The sequence below is a fragment of the Scyliorhinus canicula genome, chromosome 15 (assembly GCF_902713615.1).
Source record: "Scyliorhinus canicula chromosome 15, sScyCan1.1, whole genome shotgun sequence".
In the NCBI taxonomy this organism is placed as follows: Eukaryota; Metazoa; Chordata; class Chondrichthyes; order Carcharhiniformes; family Scyliorhinidae; genus Scyliorhinus; species Scyliorhinus canicula.
This window is the reverse complement of record NC_052160.1, coordinates 11653224-11673567: the sequence shown is the minus strand read 5'-3', so window position 1 is coordinate 11673567 and position 20344 is coordinate 11653224. Positions and strand designations below refer to the sequence as shown.

The window sequence follows — 20344 nt, the reverse complement described above, 5'->3', positions numbered from 1 at the left end:
TCATTGCTCTCTGGCCAGGGTGGCACCCTAGTACTTCTGGTGCCACCCAAGCACATTGGAACTGCCAGCCTGACACCCTGGCACTGCTAGCCTGGCATCCTCGCAGTGCCACCAGTGCCAAGGTGTCAGGCTGGCATTTTTCCCATGGCGGGGATTGGGCCCCGGGTGTTCCCTGCGCGTGTGTTGTGTTGAGGGGGGGGGGGGTGGTGGGAGGAGGGCAAGGTGAGTGGGGGCTTTGGGAGGGGTTTAAAAATGGCGTCCCGATTTTTTCCCATACTGTGGAGTTCCGGCGAGAGTAGCTCAGCTCCTCAGTGCAGGAAACAGGACTAAGTTAGGCCTCAGCGGGGAGTTACCCGTTGCAGTCCCGAATTTCAACAGAGTCCCGATAGATAGCGTGGTGTTTCCTGGTGCTACGAGAACCTAGAACCACCCGGCTAAACACACTCATCACGAGACTCTGTTCCAATTTGGTTAGATCACGCCCAAAGTGTAATCAACTCACAGTGATGGCTTCCTCTTGACACCACAAATTTGATGCTGGTGGGTAACTGATGGGTTCAAACCAGATATAACTTCCAGGATCCTGAACCATAAATTTCTGATCTATCAGCATTTAACATGTTAAAATAATATATTTCTCATGATGTTATCAGTGGTTATGTGATGTGTTTACAAGTCTCCTAATATATTAGTAATTATAGTGGTTTGACATTCTTAGCAAGAATGTATTCATTATTTATGGTGAAAAATGTTATTGTTTTTATGCAAATAATTCATTTTTATTGCCAAAGTATCATTGCTTTGTCAAGTGTTAATTATTAGTTTACAAGAAATGATCTATAGCATGTTGTCTGCATGTTGAATAATTTTAGATAATTTGTTCTACATTTCTGCTGTTAGATGTTGGATATAAAATATAAAAACAGAAAATGCTGGAAATACTACGCAGGTCAGGAGAGAGAAACAGAGTTAACATTTTTTGATCCCTGACCTTTCATCAAAACTGGGAAAGGTTAGAAATGTAGGAGTTTTTTTTGCAAATCAAAGAAGGAAGGGTGAGTAAAGGGACAAAAGGAGAGTTCTGAGGGAGGATGGTTAAACATGAGATGAAATGACAAAGAGCTGGTGGTGTTAGTCCAAAGGGAATGGTAGTGGGACAAGCATGGGAGCAGAACATTTCAGCATCCACTGTATGTTGCTTTTGTATTAGAATATCTTTCTTCAGGGTAACAAATACAACAAATATCGATTTTGTTGTGCAGTCCAAGTTAATTATGAAAAAAAGAACTGGCAAATGGTTATCAGAATTCCAACTTGTTAAAGTTCAGTGGCACAGCTTCTGTCTCAATAGCAAGTTTGGGAATTAAGTTGCAATAGAAAATATTTATTTTATCTAAATATATAATTGGTGTACAAATGCTACTTTGATTCTCAGAAATCTTCAACAGTGGGTTTTCTCCGGGCGCTCCGGTTTCCTCCCACAAGTCCCGAAGACGTGCTATTAGATGAACTGGGCATTCTGAATTCTCCCTCTGTGTACCCGAACAGGCGCCGGAGCGTGGCGACTAGGGGATTTCACAGTAACTTCATTGCAGTGTTAATGTAAGCCGACTTGTGACAGTAATAAAGATTATTATTATTACAAATGGAAGATTTTATACATTTGTGGGAATGGCCAATTTGCAACTCTTCTATCTTCTGCTTCAGGAGTCAAACACATCTCAAATTATTTCATTATAGAGATTTCAACAATTTGCTTGTTTGTTATACTTGAGACTTGGTAATAATAGAAATTTCTATTACATGTGCCCTTTGGCAAAATCCACAGAATATAAAAAAAGGACAAGGAAACATTATCACAGTCTCTTCTGAGCAATGTAAACTGTTATCACACAGCTCCCCCAAGGAATCCAGAGATTCCAGCAATGCCACTTATCTAAATTTCATTTTTCTTGCAACAACACCACAAATGTTTCTGGAAGGAAAGTGAAGAAGTTCATTGGGACTAATGTAGGAACATGCATAGCCATGTTAAAGGATATCAAAGGGGCAAAAAGAAACCTAGAAAGACACTAAAACTGTAACAAAAATAGAACAGTAAGGAATTATTTTAGTATTATTAACACCAAGGGCAAACAGAGACCAGATGAGAATCCAAAAAGTTGCTAATGGAGCTCAAATAGAAGATAACCTGAACATAGCAAATATATTTTCTCCGCATATTCATAGTGGAAGACATGAAGACGCTTCCCCTAAATTTTCATAGAGCCTTTCCCATCCCTGAAGTGTTATCTGTGTTGGTCTAACATCGCTGCAACTGGATGCAGTAAAACGTGAAACAGGCTTCTGACACAGGAGATGGTCCAACACTGTTTTATTGAACCTGTTGATTGTAGTACATAATCTTCTGTGGGTCGACACTCTATTACCCTAACTGATAACCTACTACTGGCTTGACCAGACTAGCTCTCTATCACATGGTGATGATGTTCAATGGCCTGTGCACTGCGACTATCTCTGTACCCATGTCCTGTGAGAGAGGGAGACACGTCTGCACTGCAGCTGGGATCGCTGGCTGTTGGTCGGTGGAGCAGACCTGCATAAGGCCGCATAATGCCCAGGCTTTCCACGCTGTAGACATCGCCTTCCTTTGACTGGACATTGCCGCTTTAAATGGCCGGAGCCACAATTTGGACACGTCATGACACTGACGTCAGCGCATTCCGTGCGCCATCGCGCATACGCAGTGCGGTCGGCCGACTTTCGCACATGCAGATCGGGGTCTTGGCCTCGTCGTCCACCCGGTCGTGGCGCGTATGCGCAGGGACCCGGGAAAAGCACGCGAAATGGCTACTCTCCTCGATGCTGAGGCCTTGCATTTTTGCAATGGCCTGAACCCTTTCTGTCTCTTGCATTTTCTGCCGCCCTGATGCGGGAGTAACGATTCCTGGCTTGCTCATGGACAACGCACGTTTCGATGGTGACGGAGAGGGTCAACTGTTTGATTTTGAGGAACTGCTCCCGCAGGGAGTTGGACTGGACTCCGAAAATGATCTGATCCCGGACCATGGAATCAGCCGTTGAGTCATAATTAAATGACTGCGCTAGGATGTGCAGATGGGTCAAGAAGGACTGAAAAGGTTCATCCTTAACCTGAAGCCTCTGTTGGAAGATGTCCCGTTCAAAGCTCTCATTTCGCTCAATGTCGCAATGGTTGTCAAATTTCAGCAGAACCGTCTTGAACTTCGTGTTGTCTTCGCCATTGGCAAACGTGAGCGATGTGGATGGTGTGGTCCCCCGCAGTCAACAGGAACACCGTGATCTTTCGGGCATCTGATGCTGCCTCGAGGTCGGAGGCCTCGATATACAGGAGGAATTTCTGTTTGAAGACTTTCCAGTTGGCGCCGAGGTTGCCGGAGATCCAGAGTTGCGGAGGAGGTTGGATCTTTTCCATGCCGCTGGATGGCTGCGTGCTGGTCGTTGCAGATTCACTCGAGGTAGGTTCGTTAGAGTTAATTGCTCTCTGGTACCATGATGTGTTATCTGTGTTGGTCTAACATCGACTGCAACTGGATGCAGTAAAACGAGAAACAGGCTTCCGACACAGGCGATGGTCCAACACTGTTTTATTGAACCTGTTGATTGCTGTACACAATCTGCTGTGGGTTGACACTCTATTAACCTAACTGATAACCTCCTACTGGCTTGGCCAGACTAGCTCTCTATCACATGGTGATGATGTTCAATGGCCTGTGCACTGCAACTATCTCTCTAGCCGTGTCTTGTGAGAGAGGGAGAACCTTAATGCCCTCTGGGCTTTATAGTGGTGGTGTCCTGTCTGGTGATTGGTTGTTCTGTGTCGTGTGTGCTCATTGGTTATCCTGTGTGTCAATTACTGCCTGTCTGCATCTCATGATATACATGATTGGATATTATGACAATCCCCAGGATGTCCCAGCGTGTTGCACAGGCAATCAATTATTTGTACATGTAGTTATTGTTTTATGAAGGCAAACACCTGAGTTCCCACAAACAGCATTCAGACAAATGACCAAGTAATCTGTTACAATGGTATTGTTGATAGATAAATGTCAGCCTAGCAAACAAAGCAACTCCCTGCTCTTCTTCAAATGTTAATACGTTATTTTTAACATTCACCTTCCGAGACTTAGCGACTAAGATCCCTGTGTCTTGTGATTCTAGGAATCCTACCAGTCTTCCTCTCAGAAGGGTGGTAGAATCCCCAGAAAATAAATAAATGGTCGCTAGTGCCTGTTTATCACCTTATTCCATGAGTTTCACCAGCCTCATTCTCTTCAGGGTTTCATTAGACTCTGATGGCAGACTGGGGTAATTCCTTCAGGATTTCAGGGTCAGGATAAGCAAAATGACAGGCTGTTGTAATGCAGCATGGCATGTCCATTAGTTTTATACCATCTTGCACGATTTAACTTAAAAAAAAAGTCCGTTCTGGGCAGGATTATCGGAGTCGATCCCCCACCCCCCAAACTGAGACAACTCCTCAGTGCTGGAGGAGATCGGGCGCCATTTTTAAACAGTGCCCTGATCTCTCAACCCCTTTCAGTGCAACCCCTAACGCAAGGTTCCCGGGTGATACCCGCAGTGCCAAAGTGCCAGCCTGGCCAGAGAGCAACCACCCAGGGGGGCCTCCAATTCTTGGGACACCATTTGTGGGAACCGGTGCTAAACGGCGGCCCGTCCACCCCCACCCCTGGCCATTCCCCCCGACACTTTGCTCTCCACTCTGCACCGGGTTTGCTTGGCACCGGGTGTGTTGGGTAAACTGGGTCTATGTGGACTGCGCTTGATGTTGTGTAGAGAGAGACAGGCTTCCAACACTTGAAAAGATACAACACGATTTTATTGAACAACTAACTATAATACATGCTTTAACTGTGGGTTGACACTATGCTGACTTGACTGGAGACCTGAGGCTAGCCTGACCAGACTAACTGACTACCACATGGTGTTTGCACTGGCTGCTGCTCACAAGCTCTGACTGTCTCAGAGGCTGGATCCCGAGAGAGCGGGAAAACTAGTGCCTCTGGCTTTATAGTGGTCGTGTCCTGTCTGGTGATTGGCTGCTGTGTTCTGTGTGCTCACTGGTCATCCTGTGTGTCAATCACTGCCTGTCTGCACTCCATCATATACATGGATATATATTATGACATCTACCCCCCTTTTTTTTTTAAATGTGTACAGGTTAATAAATAATGAATATGTGTACAAAAAGCTGACTAGATACAGAATATACTAACTTATATACATGGGAAGGTGCCTAGTGCTGATAGAGGGCAGATAACACATGATAAAAAACGATATGTACAGATGTCAAAACGATGAGAGAACAAGGTAATGCAACAGTCAGTCTATGAATTCAGTCTCTGTGGCGGACAACAAATTCTGGTTGACCGCCTCAAGGGTGGGTCAGGGGCCGCCTGCACCTGAACGGGCGGAACTGCCTCCAATGCGGTGGTCGTGGAGGTCAGTAGAATAACTGGCAGATCGGTGGCCTCGTGGAAGGGCCTCCTGAGGAAGCAGTGTGCGAGGCGGGATATCACGGTCGGGTGGCAGGCGTGGAAGTCTGTGCAGTGCCCGTCTGTTGCACCGGAGAATGGAGCCATCAGGCATGCGAACGAGGAATGATCTCAGGGCCACTTGCTTGATCGCCACAGCCGTGGCGGAACAGCCACCGTCAGGCAGCTGAACACGATCTCGGTCAGCAAGGACTAGCTCGGGGAGCTCTGTGGCATGGGCGTCGTATGCCGACTTGCATTGGGCCCGAGACTGCTGCATCCTCTGTATGACCGGGAAGTTGTCAAGTTGTGGTGTGTGACGCCAAGTTGGGGATGAACTTCCCAAGGAAGTTGACCATCCCTGGGAAGCGGAGGACCGCCTTCTTGTCCTCCGGGGTCTTCATGGCGTTGATCGCCGAAACCTTGTCCGCATCTGGCTGCACGCTGTGCTGCAAAATGTGGATAGCCGGCACCGTCGTTCGCAGCGTGCGGTTCATGAGGAGCTGTGCTGGGGACAGCCCAGTGGACAGAGGGGTCGTTCTATAGGCCAACAGCGCCAGGTTGAAATAAGAACCCGAGTCAGCAGCTTTGAACAATAGTCTTTTAACGATGTGGACCCCTTTTTCGGCCTACCCACTCGACTGGGGGTAGTGGGGGCTGGATGTGACGTGCCGAAAGTTGTACAGCCGGGCAAAATCGGACCATTCCTGGCTAAAGAAACAGGGGCCGTTGTCACTCATCACCGTGAGTGGGATCCCATGTCGGGCAAAAGTTTCCTTGCATGCCTTGATTACCTCCGCCGACGTGAGGTCAGACAGTCTGACCACTTCGGAGTAGTTGGAAAAGTAGTCCACCAGGAGGACATAGTCACGCCCCTTGGCATGGAACAGGACAACACCAAATTTGCACCATGGGGAGGTGACCATTTCATGCGGCTGTAGAGTCTCTTTAGGCCGGCTGGAATTTTTGACACATAGGACAATTGAGGACCGTATTGGAAACATTTTTCGCCCCCCAGGTGACCCTCGTGGATTTGGCCAAGAACCAAATCTCGCATGCTCTGTGGGATCACAATTCTGTCAAGCTTCATAAGGATGCCGTCTATCCCCGTTAGATCGTCCTTGACATTATAAAACTGGGAACACTGCCTCTTTTACCATCCATTCATGAGGTGCTGCACCACCCGCTGGAGTAGAGGATCCTTGGCTGTCTCCTGATGAATTTGCACGACCCTCTCATCAGTGGCCGGAAAGTTGGAGGCACAGAATTGCACCTGCGCGTCTATTTGACAGACAAAGTCAGTCTGCTCACACGGTGTGGTGATAGATCTGGAGAGTGCATCGGCAACAATGAGTTCTTTGCCTGGGGTGTACATCAGGTCGAAATCGTAGCGGCGGAGCTTGAGGAGGATGCGTTGTAACCGTGGCGTCATGTCATTGAGGTATTTTTGTACAATGTGAACCAATGGCCTGTGGTCCGTCTCGACCGTGAATTTGGGGAGGCCATACACATAATCATGGAACTTGTCAATCCCTGTAAGGAGGCCCAGGCATTCTTTTTCAATCTGAGCGTATCGTTGCTCAGTGGGCATCATGGCTCTCAAGGCATATGCAACCGGGGCCCAGGAGGAGGAGTCATCCCTTTGGAGGAGCATTGCCCCAATGCCAGCCTGGCTGGCGTCGGTGGATATTTTTGTTCCCTTGGCGGGGTCGAGAAACGCCAGCACCGGGGCCTTGGTGAGTTTTGCCCTAAGCTCACGCCACTCTTGCTCATGAGCGGGTAGCCATTGGAAGTCCATCGTTTTTTTTATGAGATGGCGGAGGGCTGTGGTGTGTGACGCCAAGTTGGGGATGAACTTCCCAAGGAGGTTGACCATCCCTGGGAAGCGGAGGACCGCCTTCTTGTCCTCCGGGGTCTTCATGGCGTTGATCGCCGAAACCTTGTCCGCATCTGGCTGCACGCTGTGCTGCAAAATGTGGTCGCCAAGGAATTTGATTTCTGATTGACCGAACGAGCATTTGGCCCTGTTGAGTCGGAGGCCATGCTCGTGGATGCTGTGGAACACCCATTTGACGCGATTGATGTGCTCTTGGGGAGTTGTGGACCATATTATGATGTCGTCGACGTACACTCGCACCCCCTTAATGCCCTCCATCATTTGTTCCATTATGTGGTGGAACACCTCTGAGGCGGAGATGATGCCAAAGGGCATTCGATTGTAACAATAGCGCCCGAACGGGGTGTTGAATGTGCAAGGCTTGCGACTGGACACGTCCAGCTGTATTTGCCAAAAGCCCTTGGAGGCGTCCAGCTTCGTGAAGAAGTTGGCATGCGCCATCTCGCTGGTTAGTTCTTCTCGTTTAGGTATTGGGTAGTGTTCCTTCATGATGTTGCGGTTCAAATCTTTGGGGTCGATACAGATTCGAAGTTCCCCTGACGGCTTCTTGACGCAAACCATGGACCGCGGGTTCCGTGACCTTTGAAATGACGCCCTGGTCCTGGAGGTCTTGCAGTTGCTGCTTGAGGTGGTCCTTGAGGGGAGCCGGCACCCGACGCGGTGCGTGAACCACAGGGGTGGCATTTGGCTTCAGTAGGATTTTATATCAGTATGGGAGTGTGCCCATACCTTCGAACACGCTATGGTATTGCGCTATGATCTCATTGAGTTGAGCCTGGAAGCTATCATCTGGCGAGGCTGGTGCCTGTGCGGACGACATGGTGTGAACCCGCTGCACTAGGTTCAGGAGTTTGCAGGCCTGAGCACTGAGCAGGGAAGCTCTGTTGGTTCCTACGATTTCAAATTGCAGTGTTGCTTTTAATGACCTATTGGACACCACAAGCTGGCATGAGCCACTGGCAGCAATGGCATTGCCATTGTAGTCGAGGAGCTGGCAGACCGGTGGAAGAATGTTTGGTTTGACGCGGATGGTGTCGAGGTCAGACTTTGAAATGAGATTTGCTGAAGTGCCGGTGTCCAGCTTGAAATGCATGTGAGCCTTGTTAACCGTAAGGATGGCACACCACTCGTCATCCGGATCAATGCTCAGAATTGGGAGTTGTTTCACCATCGTTGAGAAAGGCAGCGCATGCTTGGTGATGATGCCCACCCGGAATGGGGATTTGAGGCCCTCAGCGTCGGGATCTGGTAGACTGTCGGGGTCGGAGTCTGTCACGGGTTGCTGTATTGATCGGATGCTCCTGCGCTGTGACTGGGATCGCTGTGTGCTGGGCAGTAGAGCAGATGTGCAAAGGGCTGGATAGTGGCCAAGCTTGCCACACTGGAGACAGCGTCGAGATTTAACTGGACATTGCTGCTTTAAATGGGCGGAGCCACAATTGGAACACGTCATGACGCCGACGTCAGGACGTTCCGTGCGCCACCGCACATGCGCAGTGCAGTCGAATGGCGTGCGCACTTGCACGGGCTGGTCGTCGGTCTCGCCGTCCCCTCGGTCGTGGCGCGCACGCGCTGGAGTCCGGGAAAAGCGCACAAAATGGCCACTCTCATCCAGACTCAGGCCCTGCATTTGTTTGATGGCCTGTACCCGTTCTGCCTTGTGGGGGTTGAGCCTTGCCGTTTCTGCAGCCTTGATCTGGGAGTACTGGTTGTTAGCGTGCTCATGGAGGACCCAGGTTTCGATAGTGATGGTAAGGGTGAGCTGCTAACTTTTAGGAGCTGCTGGCGAAGGGAATCGGAGTGAACCCCGAAAACGATCTGATCCCGGATCATGGAATCAGTTGTCGAGTCACAGTTGCATGACTGCGCGAGGATGCGGAGATGGGTTGAAAATGACTGAAAAGGTTCATCCTTACCCTTAAGCTTCTGCTGGAAAACTTATCGTTCAAAGCTCTCATTGACCTCGATTTCACAGTTGCTGTCGAACTTCAGCAGGACTGTTTTAAACTTCGTCTTCACCTTCAGCAAAGTGAGGGAGTTCTAGATGTGGATAGCGTTGTCCCCGGCTGTAGAAAGGAAGAGCGCGATCTTCCTGGCATCTGATGCGGCCTTGAGGTCGGTGGCTTCAAGATAGAGCTGGAACTTGTGTTTGGATATCTTCCAGTTTGCACCGAGGTTGCCGGCGATGCGGAGCAGCGGAGGAGGGTGGACGCTGTCCATGTTACCGGATGGCTGATCGCTGGTCAAAGGCAGATTATCTCAAGGTAGGTCCGTCAAACTTCAGCACGACTCACTGGTACCATGATGTGTTTGGTAGGCTGGGTCTATGTGGACTGCGTTTGATGCAGTGTAGAGAGAGACAGTCTTCCAACACTTGAAAAGATGCAACACGATTTTATTGAACAACTAACTATAATACATGCTTAACTGTGGGTTGACACTATGATAATTTGACTGGAGACCTGAGGCTAACCTGACCAGACTAACTGACTACCACTTGGTGCTTGTTCTAGCTGTTGCTTAGGAGCTCAGTCTGTCTCAGAGGGTGGATCCCGAGACCGGGAAAACTGGTGCCCTCTGGCTTTATAGTGGCCGTATCGTGTCTGGTGATTGGCTGCTGTGTTCTGTGTGCTCACTGGTCATCCTGTGTGTCAATCACTGCCTGTCTGCACTCCATCATATACCTGGATGTATATTATGACACCGGGGTGCTTCTAACCCAGCCAGTCGTTCCTGCCGGTAGGAGAACCAATGGCTGGCACTATCTATCAGCAGTACACTCTGCAGCCCCTGTCCTACACCCTCCTGTGAGGTTCACTGTGGGGGTCTTCCTTGGGCAGACCGTGTGGTACCAGCCAGCAGGGTAGCACCAGGGTGTCGGAGCAGGGGTGGGTGCTGTGTGCTAACGACCGGCACCGTGTCTGGTGGCATGTTTGCGGGCAGGGCCCACAGATCGGATTCGGCCATATGGCAGGAGGCACTAAGGGACACAGTGGGCAGTCAAAGGGTCCACAGCCAGATGGCTGCTTTGCAGGCCGCAGCACTGGCAGTCTGTTACCTGGACACCCTGTCCAGAGGGAACACTCCAACCCCATCCTCTCATTACCTCCCGCTACTGTCCCCCGCTGTGGCAGACTCCCTCCCCCCCCCCCCCCCCCCAGCCCCGGCACAACTGTCAGCCCACCATTGCCCTGTTGGGGATATTACCTACCTCCTCTCTCTACCTCAGCAGATATGGCACCTGTTTCCTGATTTTAAATACCAATAATGAACCGTGCCATCATCACTTCCACCTATCAGAGGTGGAGCATCACAGGAGGCCAGAGATTACTATGTTGGGGCCTTTAATGGGATGCTAATGCATGCTACTGTACATTTTGCTTGCCCATGCCGATGCGCATTGTGGAACGCATTTACACCGCTATCTTGGCCCCGAAGCATGGCATTCTGTTAGGCACAGGGCACCAACTTCAATTTTCAGCTGATACTCAATTTTCCGCCCAATTGCGATTCGCGATTCTGACGTTACTGGACGGAGAATCCCACCCTTGTGTTTAGACTTAGGTAAGCAGGTCAGGGGACCATAAAGATGATGTAATTAATGGGAGGAGCCAGGTCTGTCGCAGGCAGCTTAACCTTTAGTCTGCTAAGAGCTTTAAGATGAGCAGGAGCCTTTGCCAAAGGCTGTCAGGTTAAACAGCAGTCTGACACAGACAGCAAGGCTGTTTCCTGAATGGGATTTTCTCTCTCTTCAAGCGAAATTTCCATGAAATCTCTCTCCAGAGGACAGCAAGTATCCCTGTGTTTGCTGTGTTTACAAGTAGCTTTTAACCTGTAATGGTATTTGCTTGATTGGAGGTGGAGAAATGATCACTCAGGAGTTAAAATGTTTCCTTTTATTGTTAAGAATTGTATAACTGTTGATTATGAGCTATTTTGGTGATGTTAATGTAGCAGTAATCCTGTGTTGATAATAAAGTTTGTTTTTATACCCGTTGGTCAGTGGAATCACTCCTGGACGAAACTATCCTTTTCTCACAGTTTGGGGTTCTTGCCTGGTGTCCAAACAAATGTTGGGGTCTGGTCTGGGATCATAACACCTCAGACAAAAGTTTTTAAAACACCAGCTGTCACAAGTGTCAGAGGTTTCCTTGAAAGCCAAGTACACTTCAAAGGGCTTCAAATCCCTTGACATCCTTTGAATTACAAATCTTCCATTCAATTTCACAGAGCAATACATTTCATTAGCCAGTGATTTACATTTTTATTGGTTCAGACAGAGCCACTTAGGTTTTACTTATCTTTCTCTTCACACTTGAATGCATATCAAGTACCCTCCATTGATGCTAACCACAATGTTTATGAACACCCTTGCTAAGATTGACAGCTCCTCGCCACATCAAAAGGAGCTAAGTGTTTTCTCTTCCTCTTTTTCTCAGCAGAAAGCACTTGTTAGCCACTGAGAGTGACAAAAGTATTGTTAAACAATCCTTCGTTCAATGTATGAAGTTCAAAATGATTAATGGAAAATCTGAGGCCACTGAAGGTATCTGTGGTAAGCCCAAATTTGTAACAGCCCCCTGGGTATTTGAACTTTGAAAGTGGTGATTTTTACATGAGTATTGATTAGTAAATGGTATTCTGTGCAGTAAATGGTGTATTTATTAGTCTGATAAGGAGGTCACATACCTGTTTTTCTCTCCACAGGTGACATGCTGAGAATTTCCAGCATTTTCTGTTTTTATTGTGGAAAGAATATTTTTCTGGCACTGAGATCTCTGGCCCAGTACGACTCTTAATCTCCCTACCGTGAAACAACAGGGTGCCATCCAATTTTCCATCACCTCAGTGAGATGGCCACCCTTGTTGCATTTCCACTGCTGTGAGCCACCTGCCCTATGATATAATGACCTATTCTTGAGATTTGGTGAGAGATAAATATCTGGTGGTGATAAACTAACCTAGTCCCTTTTGTCACTCACGATCCCTTATGTAGGTGTCTTCATATTTACTATATTGTAGAGACGCCAAAAATGTCGTAATGTATCAAGTGTGAAGGCAATAAACTGATTCAAATCTGCAGCTAACTTTAGTAACTATAGTAGGCCATTCCAATCCCACCTTGATTGTGCACATTTAAAAGATAGGTTGCGTCAGTGAAGAAAAGAGAGATCTAATGGTTGTAATGTACCTCCATGCGCACATCATTTTCACCAGATCAGCAGTCAGCTTTGACTCTCTTTGTGCTATGAGCTAACACTTCCCTACTGTTTTGCCAGACGATGTACAATGCATCGCTGCCTCATTTGAAAGCACTCTTACAAGACTAGCAATGTGACAGCTCCTTCCAAATTGTGCTGCAGCAGCAAATTGTGCTGCCAGTCAATTGCTGCCAACAGATTTCATTGCCAGAAGAAATAATAAAACTGCACAATTATGTCATTAAGTAGAAAGGTGTTTATACATACTTAAGAGTAATAGCAGTGGTAAGTTAAAGGGGCAATCAAAGTCCAACAGTTCCACATTTAGACCCTGGAATTACACAGGACTTGCAAACCCAACTACAGTGTACTGTATCTGGCACACCTGATTGGCACATGTGTCCTTCAGGAGGGCAGCAAGGTGGCACTGCTGCCTCACACTGCAAGCGGCCCAGGTTCGATTCTGGCCTTGGGTGACTGTCCAAATGGAGTTTGCATGTTCTCCCCGTGTCTGCGTGGGTTTCCTCCGAGTGCTCCGGCTTCCTCCCACAATCCAAAGATGTGCAGGTTAGGTGGATTGGCCATGATAAATTGCTCCTTAGTGTCCACGAATGTGCAGGTTAGGTTACAGAGTTACAGGGATAGGGTGGGGTTGACAGGGGAGTGAACCTGGGTGGAGTGCTCTTTCGGCGGGTCGGTGCAGATTCAATGGACTGAATGGTCTCCTTCTGTCGGGATTCTATTATTGTACGATAAAAAGCACACGTAATAAAAGATATAGGTCTGAATTTTCAGGCGACTCACCATCTTCAGGGCGTTAATTCGGGGAAGGGCAGGATTCCCTTCCAAGGCCCCACCATAAAATCCCTCCCAGGCCAGAGCGGGTGGTAATCCCACCCGTGTAATTTCAAGCACTCCTATTGTCTCAGAACCCGCCGGGGTGGGGTAGGGAGTGTAAAATTCTGGCCCTCATGGTGAAGGCACTCAGTACATTAGGTTAGCTGTTAAAAGCCCACAGAGATTATGAATTACGCAGCAGTGTGAAATGTAATTATTGAGATGGTTATAGATTCTGGCAGATGCTGAGTGGAGGTTACCAAGACTTACAAAATGTGCACTTCAAAATAATTTAACCTGCACAACAGCTAAACTGCTGTACAACTAAACACCAATAACAACTTGTACTCACAAAGCATTATTAATGTAGTAAACATAATAAGGTGCTTCACGGATTGGTGACGTTTTTCAGATAGCATTTGAATTAAGCCATATAAGAAGATATTGTGATAAAAAATTAAAGTCCAAGAGGTAGGGTTTTTTTCAATTTCCAGTACCCAATTAATTTTTTCCAATTAAGGGACAATTTAGCGTGGCCAATCCACCTAGCCTGCACATCTTTGGGTTGTGGGGGCAAAACCCATGCAAACCCGGGGAGAATGTGCAAACTCCACATGGGCAGTGACCCAGAGCCAGGATCGAACCTGGGATCTCGGCACTGCGAGGCAGCAGGGCTCGAAAGGGTTATTGAGCTGGAGGAGATTACAAAGCTAGGGATGGGCGAGGCCCAGGAGGGATTCGCATACAAGAACCGAGACTCATAAACTTCTGAATCTGTTATCATTCACATCCCTTGGCTCTTACCCTGTCCTGAGATACATCAGCAATAGAGTTTGAAATATTATCACTCAATTCCAGAATATAACAATAATAATAATAATCTTTATTATCACAAGTAGGCTTACATTAACACTGCAATGAAGTTACTGTGAAAAGCCCCTAGTCACCACATTCCGGCGCCTGTTCTGGTACACAGAGGGAGATTCAGAATGTCCAAATTACCTAACAGCACGTCGTTCGGGACTTGTGAGAGGAAAACGGAGCATCCGGAGGAAACCCACGCAGACACGGGGAGAACGTCCAGACTCCACACAGACAGTGACCCAAGCCAGGAATCGAGCCTGAGACCCTGGAGCTGCGAACCAACAGTGCTAACCACTGAGCTACCATGCCGCCCATGGTACTCCCACACAAATAATTGGAAAGTAAAATCCCTTTGGGAACGGGTTAAATGTATACAAAAGAAGTAATAAGGTTAAAACTTTTGATAACCCTCAAGATGTTAAAAGTGGAATCCACAATAGCAGAAATTGCAGATGGTCTGTGAAAGGAACAAAACAAATATATTGAATTGCCTTTTCTCACTCTACACCTACTTGTTCTAACCTCTGTGTACTCACTCTGACCTAATGCTTTACTGCACCCCGCTGTGGCAGACTCCCCCCCCCCCCCCCCCCCCCCCCAGCACAACTGTCAGCCCACCATTGCCCTGCTGGGGATATTACCTACCTCCTCCCTCTACCTCAGCAGATATGGCACCTGTTTCCTGATTTTAAATACCAATAATGAACCGTGCCATCATCACTTCCACCTATCAGAGGTGGAGCATCACAGGAGGCCAGAGATTACTATGTTGGGACCTTTAATGGGATGTTTATGCATGCTACTGTACTTTTTGTTTGCCCATGCCGATGCGCATTGTGGAACACATTCACACCGCTATCTTGGCCCCGAAGCATGGCATTCTGTTAGGCACAGAGCACCAACCTCAATTTTCAGCTGATACTCAATTTTCCGCCCAATCGCGATTCACGATTCTGAAGTTACTGGACGGAGAATCCCACCCTTGTGTTTAGACTTAGGTAAGCAGGTCAGGGGACCATAAGAACATAAGAACTAGGAGCAGGAGTAGGCCACCTGACCCCTCGAGCCTGCTCCGCCATTCAATGAGATCATGGCTGATCTTTTGTGGACTCAGCTCCACTTTCCGGCCCGAACACCATAACCCTTAATCCCTTTATTCTTCAAAAAACTATCTATCTTTACCTTAAAAACATGTAATGAAGGAGCCTCAACTGCTTCACTGGGCAAGGAATTCCATAGATTCACAACCCTTTGGGTGAAGAAGTTCCTCCTAAACTTAGTCCTAAATCTACTTCCCCTTATTTTGAGGCTATGTCCCCTAGTTCTGCTTTCACCCGCCAGTTGAAACAACCTGCCCGCATCTATCCTATCTATTCCCTTCATAATTTTAAATGTTTCTATAAGATCCCCCCTCATCCTTCTAAATTCCAACGAGTACAGTCCCAGTCTACTCAACCTCTCCTCATAATCCAACCCCTTCAGATCTGGGATCAACCTAGTGAATCTCCTCTGCACACCCTCCAGTGCCAGTACGTCCTTTCTCAAGTAAGGAGACCAAAACTGAACACAATACTCCAGGTGTGGCCTCACTAACACCTTATACAATTGCAACATAACCTCCCTAGTCTTAAACTCCATCCCTCTAGCAATGAAGGACAAAATTCCATTTGCCTTCTTAATCACCTGTTGCACCTGTAAACCAACCTTCTGTGACTCATGCACTAGCACACCCAAGTCTCTCTGCACAGCGGCATGCATTAATATTTTATCATTTAAATAATAATCCCGTTTTCTGTTATTCCTACCAAAATGGATAACCTCACATTTGTCAACATTGTATTCCATCTGCCAGACCCTAGCCCATTCACTTAAACTATCCAAATCCCTCTGCAGACTTCCAGTATCCTCTGCACTTTTCGCTTTACCACTCATCTTAGTGTCATCTGCAAACTTGGACACATTGCCCTTGGTCCCCAACTCCAAATCATCTATGTAAATTGTGATAAAGATGATGTAATTAATGGGAGGAGCCAGGTCTGTCGCAGGCAGCTTAACCTTAGGTCTGCTAAGAGCTTTAAACTGAGCAGGAGCCTTTGCCAAAGGCTGTCAGGTTAAACAGCAGTCTGACACAGACAGAAAGGCTGTTTCCTGAATGGGAATATCTTATGCGAACAATAGTTGAAATTGCAGATGGTCTGTGGAAGGAACAAAACAAATATATTGAATTGCCTTTTCTCACTCTACACCTACTTGTTCTAACCTATGTGTACTCACTCTGACCTAATCCTTTACTTCACCAACTCACAAACCCAATAATGTGACATTTTCACACCTCCACAGTTATCCCTGTGGCCTCTGCGCAAAATGACCAATTCTGTGCGACTCAATGCAATTTTGTGCCACCTTTTCCAGGACCTCTGTCCACGAGGAATTAGGCTGGGACTCCCCCAAACATTTTTTAATGTGGGTCCTGTCCAGCCAATAGAGTCCAAGCTTTAATTAAGCAAAGGTCCTGGAGTAAAAGGAGAGCATTGGAATTAACAGAACTAATAATTTCATCTTTAAGATTCTTGATTTTTGAAGAACAGATTTGCAGGATGTTTTTCAAAAATTAAAATATTGTGTCTCTCTGTTACAATTGCTGAACAGGTTATGCCCCGAAAAAAATCATAACATTCCAGTGCTATATTAATACCATCTTACTGAACATTAAATGCCCAGAATTGAATGCAGTAGAGCATTGTAACTTTCAGCACAGCAGAATGGGCTTGTGCTTTGAAAGATTGAGCAGGTGTTCCTGTGGGCAGAGTTCTCCATTTTGAGACTAAGTGCAGTAGCGGGATGCTCCAGCAGCACCTTTCGTGCTGGCCAGAATGGTGGGATCCCACACCAGATTCTGTGTTTGAAAGCTCATTAATTATGCACAGGTTAGTACCCCTTGGAGTCACCAGGCAGCCCATCCTCTTCAGCTTGCCGTCAGCTAAAGGTTTGAAGGTCCCAGCACCATATTTAAATATTAATCCATCATATCACCCTCTCCAGCCCACTTATCTTCACCAGACCATGCAGGATATCGGCAGCGCAGAGGGAACAGGCCAGCAGCTTCAAGAAGAATGCTGTCCAGGGATGAAAGACTTGTCTTACGAAGAGAGATTGAGTAGTTTAGGTCCATACTCATTGGAGTTTAGAACAATGAAAGGAGATCTATTGAGGTGTATAAGATGCTAAAGGGGATTGACAAGGTGGACATAGAGCAGATGTTTCACCTTGTAGGACATTCTATAAGGCGAGGCCAATGTTTTAGACAAAGGGATGGCAGGTATATAACAGAAATGAGGAGGAATTATTTCATCAATGGGTTATAAATCTGTGGAATTCTCCACCCCAGAGTATAGTGGATGCTGGAACACTAAACAAATTTAAGGAGGAAATAAATAGGTTTTTAATTAGTAACGGGATGAAGGGTTATGGGGAGAGAGCAGTTGGAGATGAGGTCAGCCCTGATCGTCAGAATTGCCTGCTCCGTTCCTGCTCCCATTTCTTATGTTATGTTCTCTCCCCGTGCCAATCACCTGCAAGGCGTCCATGCTTCACCTGGATCTCTAGCCACCACATCTGGAGTCTTCATGCATCCTTTTCCTGTAAACAATGTGGTATCTCTTTGATCCCCTTGTTTGCGAGATTTCACGCAACCTTGTCGGAGTCCAGCTTCCCTCCACTCTGCCTTCCATTGTTTGAAGACGATGAATTCCACATTGTTTTAATTAAGCTACCTCCCTTGCCCCATGAACTCCCCAACCCTAGGCACTGTATGGATCTGACACAGGGCGGTCCATAGTTCCAGCAGCATGGTGCTGCCCATGAAGACCAGTCAAGCATGAAGATGGAGAGTAGTAATCAGTCTATCCCAGCAGAATGGTGAATGGTTCATCAAGAGCAGAGCAGCGCTATGGCAGATAGACTTTGTTGCACTCACCCCAAAATCTCTTGCAAACTGGGGACAAACTTGTGCATGCTACTCTTTATCAATCAGGTTTTAGACTGACATAATACGGCAGCACGGTGGCGCAGTGGTTAGCATTGCTGCCTCACGGCGCCGAGGTCCCAAGTTCGATCTCAGCTCTGGGTCACTGTCCGTGTGGAGTTTGCACATTCTCCCCGTGTGTACGTGGGTTTCGCCCCCACATCCCAGAAAATGTGCAGGATAGGTGGATTGGCCATGCTAAATTGCCGCTTAATTGGAATAAATTAACTGGGTACTCTAAATTTATTTTTAAAAACTTAGACTGATGTAATTTCACGTTAGAGTGCCGGAAGATTGGAAGGCCTGGCAGGATGTCAATGGGCAACTGTTATAATGAGCATTCATGAGATGCAAATTAATGTAAATAGAATTCATGCCAGAGGGAAGACCGACCTGCTGTTAACACACCATTGGGCGAATTGCAACATGGTTTTATGCTGGCGGTTTCTGATTTTTTGGCTCCCACTAGATTCTCCGCTCCCACTAGCCAAAAAGCCCGGGTACAATGGGTGAATTTTGCCCTATGATACCACATGAATATATTGGGCTAAATTCTCCACTTTGCAATGGCAGAAATGTGAATTGCGATCGAGTGGTGAATCGTGGGTAATCCAAAAATGGAGGTTTGCGCCTGGCACCGATTCTGACACCATGCTCCGGTCCTTCACTACCAACGATATCAATGTTTGCACCCCGTGCCAGCAGATCCACGCAAAGCCGTCATTTGCAAGGATTTCAATATCATTAGCATCTTGAACACAACGGGCGGGATTCTCTCAGCCCGGGGCCGGGCCGAAGAATCCCTACGACCAGCGCGAATCACGCCATGCCGCCCCGACGCTGGCATGCAATTCTCCGCAGAGCCATTGGCACCAGCGTGGCTGGCGCTCCACCGGTCGGGGGCCGCGGCCACCAATTCTCGGCCCAGGATGGGCCGAGCGACCGTCATAAAAAAGCCGAGTCCCACCGGCGCCATCCATATCTGCTCTCAACCGGCGGAAACTCGGCATGGAAGGGTCAGGGGGCGGCCTGTGGGGTGGGAGGGGGGGTCCAACCCCGGAGGGGGCCTCCAATGTGACCTGGCCCACGATCGGGGCCCACTGATCAGCAGGCCGGCTTCTCTGGCTGGGGGCCTCCTATCTTCCGCGGCGGCCCCTGTAACCCTGCGACATGTTGCGTCGGGGTCGGCACGTTGAAGGGAGCTATTGCACATGTGTGCGTTGGCGCCGGTGTCACTGCGCATGTGCGGATCCCGCAGTTGATGCCGGAATCAGCAGCTGGAGTGGCGTGAACCGCTCCAGTGCCATGCTGGCCCCCTGTAGGGGCCAGAATTGCTGATCCTGAGGCCATGTTGACGACGTTGAGAAACGCGACGGCGTTTCCGACAGTGTCAGCATTTAGCCTCAGGATCACAGAATCCCGCACAACATTCTCCACCCTTTCGCGATGCTCCACCCCTCTTTGGCGGAGGTCTCACAGGCACAAATTAGTGCAAATACTGACAAGCGGGCCCTGGGCGCCATTGCTGCGGAGGAGGAGTGGGAGGCTAAAAAACTCTTAAAAACCCGTGACAATTGTCAGGCTTGCTGCAAGGTGGCTACCTGGGCGGGGCGCAGTAACAGGGACCGACTTGGTACCAAGTCCATGGACTCAGCGTGTCCCTCTCTGGATCGGGTTAGCCTGGCTCAGAAAGCCATCCCTTTTATGTGTTTTAAATTCATCCCTTTGTTGCTCCTTACAGGCCCTTGGCAATCACTCTGCCGAGTGCTGCCTGTGTCTGTCAAATGCTCAGAAGCCCTCTGGTTATCTGGGAGCCCATCTTGGCCCCCCATCATTGGACACTCTCATACCCCAGCTGTTTCATCAAGGGGATAGGCGTGGCCAAGTTCAATATGGGTCCCACTAAATGCAGCCACTTCTCAGAAGCGCTGCCCCACTGCAGAGGGAGCAGAGGATTAGCAGAGCTCACCTCAACCAGGGGACA

General features: G+C 48.0%; 1 protein-coding gene across 1 annotated transcript in view; it reads right to left on the bottom strand.

Moving 5' to 3' along the window:
- The window catches only part of grin2aa (glutamate receptor, ionotropic, N-methyl D-aspartate 2A, a), a 411403-nt gene that overhangs the window by 190700 nt on the left and 200359 nt on the right, over window positions 1-20344 (bottom strand).